Source organism: Mauremys reevesii, linkage group 2 (assembly GCF_016161935.1).
Source record: "Mauremys reevesii isolate NIE-2019 linkage group 2, ASM1616193v1, whole genome shotgun sequence".
NCBI classification, from domain to species: domain Eukaryota; kingdom Metazoa; phylum Chordata; order Testudines; family Geoemydidae; genus Mauremys; species Mauremys reevesii.
The window spans coordinates 145,295,247-145,302,788 of NC_052624.1; the positions used below are offsets into that span (position 1 = coordinate 145,295,247).

Here is a 7,542-nt window from a genome sequence, read left to right on the forward strand (position 1 = left end):
CTGCTCCCCCTCGCTTGGTGTAGCGGGTGAAGGCTCCGGCTTGCTGTATGGAGAAATGTACCTGACAAATAAAGCTTTGGATTCACACTGTGACTGGCCAGGGTGAGATTACAGCCCTTCACATCCCCTCCAGCCCCTTTCCAGTTCCATCTTCACTCTCTTTACTACCCCACATTGACTGGGGTTTTTAACATCCTTCCCGGGGCAGTGGTGGTAGCCGGGGCCACTCCAGGCACCTCCATCCCTCTCTGGCATTGGCTGCTGCTTCCAGTCGCTCTGTGGGACTGCGCGTCCCCAGCCTGCCCTCCCGCAAAGGGTTCAAAAGGTTTCTCTCTGGCACCCTCTTTCCTCACACGACTTGGCTACCACATGACGGCTTCCTGGGGGAGTGAGAACAGGCCTCAATGCTGCGCTCTGCTCATGGCACAGCCAAGCTGCTGGGGAGCAGTTCCTCCGATCTCCTGGCTGGGGAAGACGCCGTCACAACCAATGCCTAGAATCTGGCCTAGACACTCAAAAGGTGTCTAGCTTTCTGGCCACCGTTTTAGTAGCTCTCCAGCTCTTGTGGCTGTTCATTAGCACCAAGCTTACAGCACAATTTCAGTTCAACCCCCTCAAACCCTGGGAGTTTAATACTCCTCTTTTAGAGGCTCCCTGCACTGGCTGTAGGTTCATGGGCCCAGTTCTCAGCGACTGTAAATAATGGAGCAGGAAGCAGGTTCATGAAGAGTGTCCCGTTTTTCACATACCCCCTCCCCTGTAGAATTTCCCAGCCAGTCCTGCTGGTTTTCACTGGTGCTGTTACAGCAGCTCTGATGCACACGGTCATAGCAGCAGAATGTAAACCCCCCCGAGAACCAGTGATGACAAAGAGTAGGCATCTTTAGCTGGTCACACACTGTTAAAAATCCATCCCTAAGAGCCTAAATCCCTTGTAACAGCAGGATGTAGGCTCCTAAATCACCTCGTTTCTGACCGTTTGACCCAGGGTCCTAGGAGCTCCTTGCTGGGGGAAGATGTGCCAAGGTGTGAATTTAAACCAGTGCTGCTCTTACTTCAGTTTCAGAGGCTCATTGGGATTTAGTTCCAGGCGCCTGGGAGCACACAGGGTGACGGGAAATAAGCCGCTGTGATGCGGGAACACTCAGGGGTTTGCACCCGTTTAACTCTAGCAGTGTAAATAGTGACTGAAGAGCCTCTCTAGACACAGCCTTGCATCAGCTTAGTTCCATTTGTGCCAGCCCATGTGGACAGCCTGTAGCTTAGAGTCAAATCCTGGCTCTTATCGAGTGCTTTTCATCAGAGCACTTTAGAGAGGTCAGTGCCATCAATGCATTTTAAGGATGGGGAAACTGAGGCACAGGCAGTGACTTGCCCAAGGTCACCTTGCAAGCCAGCAGGTCCCGAGTTCCAGCTCAATGCTCCATCCACTAGGCTACACTGCCTCGCAGTGCCATTTGAAACCGGTGTCAAACCACGCCTCCGATTAGACCAGTGCAAGGACAAGAGGAGGATTATAGCACAACAGGGTATAACCAAGAGGGTGAGGGAATTGCTGGCTTAAACAAAGGAAGGGCAGTTCTAACACTTACTGCCACCAAGCCCCTGGTCGGATGGAACACGTCCCATCATCCTCTTGGCCTGCCCTTCTTCCCATGCCCTGCGAACCCGGAGCCACACACCCAAAGCAGAGGCAGGGGGAAAGCAGCAGGGGTCAGAAGGAGCCTCCTGAGCGAATACGCTCCATCCGTGCACTGCCCTCCGCAGGGCTCCTCCATGGCCTGCCTGCTGTCTGCAAAGTCATCAACATGCAGCAGCAAGAGGGTTACGTGCCCTTGTTTTCACACTGACGCAAACAACGCTGTCACGTCCCTGACTTGCTGAAGCCACAGTGACCAGCTTCCACCTGCTATCTCCCACCATCAGTGGCTGACTGACTTTTCCATCAACAGGCTCGTGGGACTGCCTCAAAGAGACCCCAGTGGTGTGGTTCCACTCTGACCTCCTCTGATGTGGTGGGCGAGCGCTCCTCCCCTTCTGAAGGGCGCCCCCACACCCTGACCAGCACCTTCTCCAGGGGAGGCAGGGGCACAACAGAAGGAGGCCAAGAGCAGTTAGAGGAGCTAGGCCCAGCCCCCCAAGGGTACTGGGGTGCCTAAGTCCCATCCATTTCAATAGGAGTTTGGTACCTAGATACCTTGGAGGGTCTGGCCCCTGCTGGCTCCTTAGGAAAATGGGAGCTGGGGGAGCTCCCACCATCCTCAAAGGGAGACTCTGGAGCGGGGAAAGGAGTTGTGCCTGGAGTCTGTCCCAGCTGAGGGTTAGGGCACTCGAACAGAAGCTGGGCTAGGTGGGACAGTCCTGCCAAACTCCAACAGCCAATGGCAGGCTTCCCACAGCTCTGACAGGGTGTGAGATCCCACACCCCGCCTGAGAGGAGACAGAAGCAGGCGCACTGAACAGATGGGATTTCAGAAGCAATGAGGCCAGGCAAGGGAAATAAAAAACAGGCCTGAACTCCTTTAATATACATAAGGGCTGGCAAGTAGAAGAGAGGCCGTTCCTGCTCCAAGCCTCGCTAGCCACTGTGCCCAGGGCAGGGTCTGCTCCAGCAACCAGCCAACAGCAGTACAGCTGGAATGGGGACGTCAGCGGGACGTGAGATGAGGGGAACAGCCTGGGTTCCCTGAAGAGTTTTCCAGGCGGGACCGGCTTCCTCTGCCACGGGCACAGGCCAAGGTTTGCTGGGGCCTGTGTGCAGCCAGAGACCAGCAGAAGGGCACTGGGTGATGCGAGACTCCATCCCACTGTCCCCTCGGAGGCTGGTGGAGAAGCTGATCGGGCTGAGTCCTGCTGGCACGTACTGTGCATTGTGCTAGGCCAGGGACGAAAAGCGCCATCCAGCTGTGGGGGGCAGCGTCCCAGTCTCTCCTCCGGTTCCCTGGAGAGGATGGTGGTAAACATCTGTAGCACTCTGCTCTCCTCTCACGCCCCCTGCTGGTTGGTCTCGTCCTCATCCCGCCTCTTCCAGATCTGCAAAGAGAAAGGAAACCCATCACTTTGGGGTTTCTTTCCTGCCCTCAGCAGAGCTCAGGAAGGCAGCGTGGCCTAGTGGAGAAGGCACAGGGCTGGCAGTCAGGAGAGCCAGGCTCTGCTTCTAATCAACACGGACCCTGAGCGACCCTGGGCAAGGCACTTCTGTGCCTCCGTTTCCCCTTCTGCAAAATGGGGATACTCCCCCACTTACCCCTCTGTGATTCTTATCTGGCCCCCACCACCACAGTAACCAAGCTCTTCACAATCTAGAGGGTACATATCCTCTCACCGCCACAAAGCCAGGCAGTGCCCCTCTGCAGATGGGGAACTGAGAAAAATCAAATGACTTGCCCAGGGATTTCCCCCTTCAATACATTCATCCCCTTTGGGAAGGGAGAGCTCTATATCCTAGTAGAGAGGATAGGAAGGGAGTTGGTAGAGCATAGGCAGGAGCTAGTGAGGAACAGTCACACATTAAAGAGTCCCATTTAAACACAATACATGAAGGCAAGCAGCTGAGTATTGACAAAATGAACAAGTGCTTCTATACAAATGCTAGAAGTCTAAATTCTAAGATGGGTGAACTCAAGTGCCTGACCTGAATGAGGATATCGCTATAATAGGCGTCGTGGAAAACTGATGGAATGAGAATAATCAATGGGAAGTGGTAAAAGCAGGGTACAAATATCCAGGAACGACAGAGTAGGTCGCGCTAGTGGGGGGATGGCTCTGCATAGAGGCAAATAAAGTAAACATCTGAAATGAATCAAACTGTGCCATACAATCTCTATGGACATTCCATGTTTAACCACTGAGCGTTTAACGGCTGGGACATACTACTGACCGCCTGGCCAGGATGGTGGTGATGACTGGGAAATGTGCAGGGAGATTAGAGAGGCTACAAAGGTAGAAAACGCAATAACAGAGGATTTCAACTATCCCTGTATTGACTGGATACACGTCACCACAGGACAGGATACAGAGAGAAAATTTCCAAACACTATAAATGACTGCTTTTTGGAGCAGCTAATCCTGGGACCCACAAGGGGAGAGGTAATTCTTGATTTAGTCCAGAGGTGTCCTTGAGGAGTGGAGTGGAGAGGGAAGGACCAGGGCCCGCCCTCTTCTCCAGGTCCCAGCCCAGGGGCCCTGAGGTTAGTGGTGAACCACTTGTACTGGTGGTTCCTTCCCCTGGGTTACTTCCCTCTCCTGCCCTTCAGCTTGTGGAGGGGCTTCTTGCCTTCCTTCTACACAAGCCAGGTGCCCCTTACCTAGGGTTTTTGGACTTCTCAGCCCACCACAGCACTCTTCCAAACTTTCCTTTTGTCTCTCTTCAAAACTGTTCTCTGCTTCAACTCCTTCAAACCGCTCTCTGCTCCAACCAAACCTTCCTGCTCCAACCAAACCTTCCTGCTCCAACAACCCACACTGTCTGACCTGAAGCAGGGGTTTATATCATGTGACTCACTGCTGGCACTCTAATTGGCTTCAGGTGCTCTAATTGGCTTCAGGTGCTCTAGTTAATTTCTAGCAAACCTTCCACCCCTTGCAGGGAATAAGGCTCCCTGCTAACACTCTACCGCTGTCCTCTGGCCATGCTGTATCACACTACCGACAGTGGCCAATGCCAGGTGCCCCAGAGGGAGTGAACCTAACAGGCAATGATCAAGTGATCTCTCTCCTGCCATCCATCTCCATCCTCTGACGAACAGAGGCTAGGGACACCATTCTTACCCATCCTGGCTAATAGCCATTTATGGACTTAGCCACCATGAATTTATCCAGTCCCGTTTTAAACATTGTTATAGTCCTAGCCTTCACAACCTCCTCAGGTAAGGAGTTCCACAAGTTGACTGTGCGCTGCGTGAAGAAGAACTTCCTTCTATTTGTTTTAAACCTGCTGCCTATTAATTTCATTTGGTGACCCCTAGTTCTTGTATTATGGGAAAAAGTAAATAACTTTTCCTTATCCACTTTCTCAACATCACTCATGACTTTATATACCTCTATCATATCCCCCCTTAGTCTCCTCTTTTCCAAGCTGAAGAGTCCTAGCATCTTTAATCTTTCCTCATATGGGACCCTCTCTAAACCCCTAATCATTTTAGTTGCCCTTTTCTGAACCTTTTCTAGTGCTAGAATATCTTTTTTGAGGTGAGGAGACCACATCTGTACACAGTATTCAAGATATGGGCGTACCATGGATTTATATAAGGGCAATAATATATTCTCAGTCTTATTCTCTATCCCCTTTTTAATGATTCCTAACATCCTGTTTGCTTTTTTGACCGCCTCTGCACACTGCAGGGACATCTTCAGAGAACTATCACGATGACTCCAAGATCTTTTTCCTGACTCGTTGTAGCAAAATTAGCCCCCATCATGTTGTATGTATAGTTGGGGTTATTTCTTCCGATGTGCATTACTTTACATTTATCCACATTAAATTTCATTTGCCATTTTGTTGCCCAGTCACTTAGTTTTGTGAGATCTTTTTGAAGTTCTTCACAATCTGCTTTGGTCTTAACTATCTTGAGTAGTTTAGTATCATCTGCAAACTTTGCCACCTCACTGTTTACCCCTTTCTCCAGATCATTTATGAATAAATTGAATAGGATTGGTCCTAGGACTGACCCTTGGGGAACACCACTAGTTACCCCTCTCCATTCTGAGAATTTACCATTAATTCCTACCCTTTGTTCCCTGTCCTTTAACCAGTTCTCAATCCAATGAAAGGACCTTCCCTTTTATCCCATGACAGCTTAATTTACGTAAGAGCCTTTGGTGAGGGACCTTGTCAAAGGCTTTCTGGAAATCTAAGTACACTATGTCCACCGGATCCCCCTTGTCCACATGTTTGTTGACCCCTTCAAAGAACTCTAATAGATTAGTAAGACACGATTTCCCTTTACAGAAACCATGTTGACTATTGCTCAACAGTTTATGTTTTAATATGTGTCTGACAATTTTATTCTTAACTATTGTTTCGACTATTGCTCACCGTGCCTCCAGCGCTCTGGGCAGCAGGGCTGTGAGTTCCTGCTGGGCAGCGCAGCTGCATGAGCTGCCAGGAGTAGTGTATTAAATTGCTCACTGTAGGAATGTGCCACTTATGGTGTACTACTTACAGCTGCCAGTCCTGGCGCTTCGTAAGTAGCACATTCCTACGGGGAGCAATTTAATACACTACACCACACAGCCTGGCCCCCGTCCCCTATCCAACCCCTCCCACTTCCCGCACCCTGACTGCCCCCCTCAGAACCCCCAACCCATCCAATCCCCCCTGCTCCTTGTCCCCTGACTGCCCCCCGGGGCCCCCTTCCTCTAACTGCTCCCCCAGGACCCCACCCCCATCCAATCCCCCCGCTCCATGTCCCCTGACTGCCCCCCAGGACCCCCTGCCCCTTACCATGCTGCTCAGAGCACCAGGACTGGCAGCCATAAGTAGCACATTCCTATGGGGAGCAATTTAATACACTACACCAGCCCTCCATACAGTCTCGGAACCCCGATGTGGCCCTCAGGCCAAAAAGTTTGCCCACCCCGATTTAGTCCTCAATGGAGCCCAGGATCTAGTCCAAGAGGTGAATATACACCTCTACCTCAATGTAACACAACCCGATATAACATGAATTTAGAAATAACAACGCGGTAAAGCAGCGCTCCAGCGGGGCAGGGCTGTGCACCCCGGCGAATCAAAGCAAGTTCGATATAACGCGGTTTCACCTATAACGCAGTAAGATTTGTTTACTCCTGAGGACAGCCTTATATCGGGGCAGAGGTGTAGCTGAACCCATGATAAAAGACCATAAATTTAACATCCTTGTAGGGGGGAAATGCCAAAGAAACCCATCGCAGTAGTATTTAACTTCAAAAAAGGGAAAGACACAAAACCAAGAAAGCTAGTTAAACAGAAATTAAAAAGAACAGTCACAAGGGTGAAATGCCTGCGAGCTGCATGGAGACTATTTAAAAACACCATAATAGAGGGCCAATGTACACCCTCAAATAAAATAAATGATAAGAGGACCAAAATAACGCCACCAGGGCTAAACAGCAGAGTAAAAGAGGCAGATGCAGACAAAAGGGCATACTTTAAAAATTGAAAGTCAAATCCTACTAAGCAAAATACAAAAGCAGCATAAACTCTGGCAAGTCAAGTGTACAGTATAAGAAGGCAGGCCAAGAAAGAATTTGAACAGCAACTAGCTAAGGAGACACAAACTACCAGCAAGAAATGTTTAAAGTATATCAAAAGCAGAAAGCCTGCCTAGCAGTCAGTGGGGCCGCTGGCCAATCGAGCACCCTGTTCCTTACCGGGAGCTAGACACAGAGAAGGCCGCCCTGCCCTGGTACCTCGCAGATTGTGATGCTGGCAGACTAGGTGCCAGCTCATGCCAGAGCCCCAGGTCAATTCCCCTGTGTATTAGCATAGATCAAAGTGGTTGTTAAATGTATGAGAGTGTATCTGGGGTTTAAACTCCATCAAAGCTAATGGGACGTTAC

General features: G+C 50.4%; 1 long non-coding RNA gene across 1 annotated transcript; it reads right to left on the reverse strand.

Annotated features, from left to right (window-relative positions):
• Positions 1 to 2,500: 2,500 nt before the first annotated feature.
• Positions 2,501 to 7,542, reverse strand: LOC120398488. Its single transcript, XR_005594473.1, has 2 exons — positions 7,354 to 7,542; positions 2,501 to 3,033 (listed from the first exon to the last, which is right to left on the reverse strand). It is a non-coding gene; the product is annotated as an uncharacterized LOC120398488 (long non-coding RNA).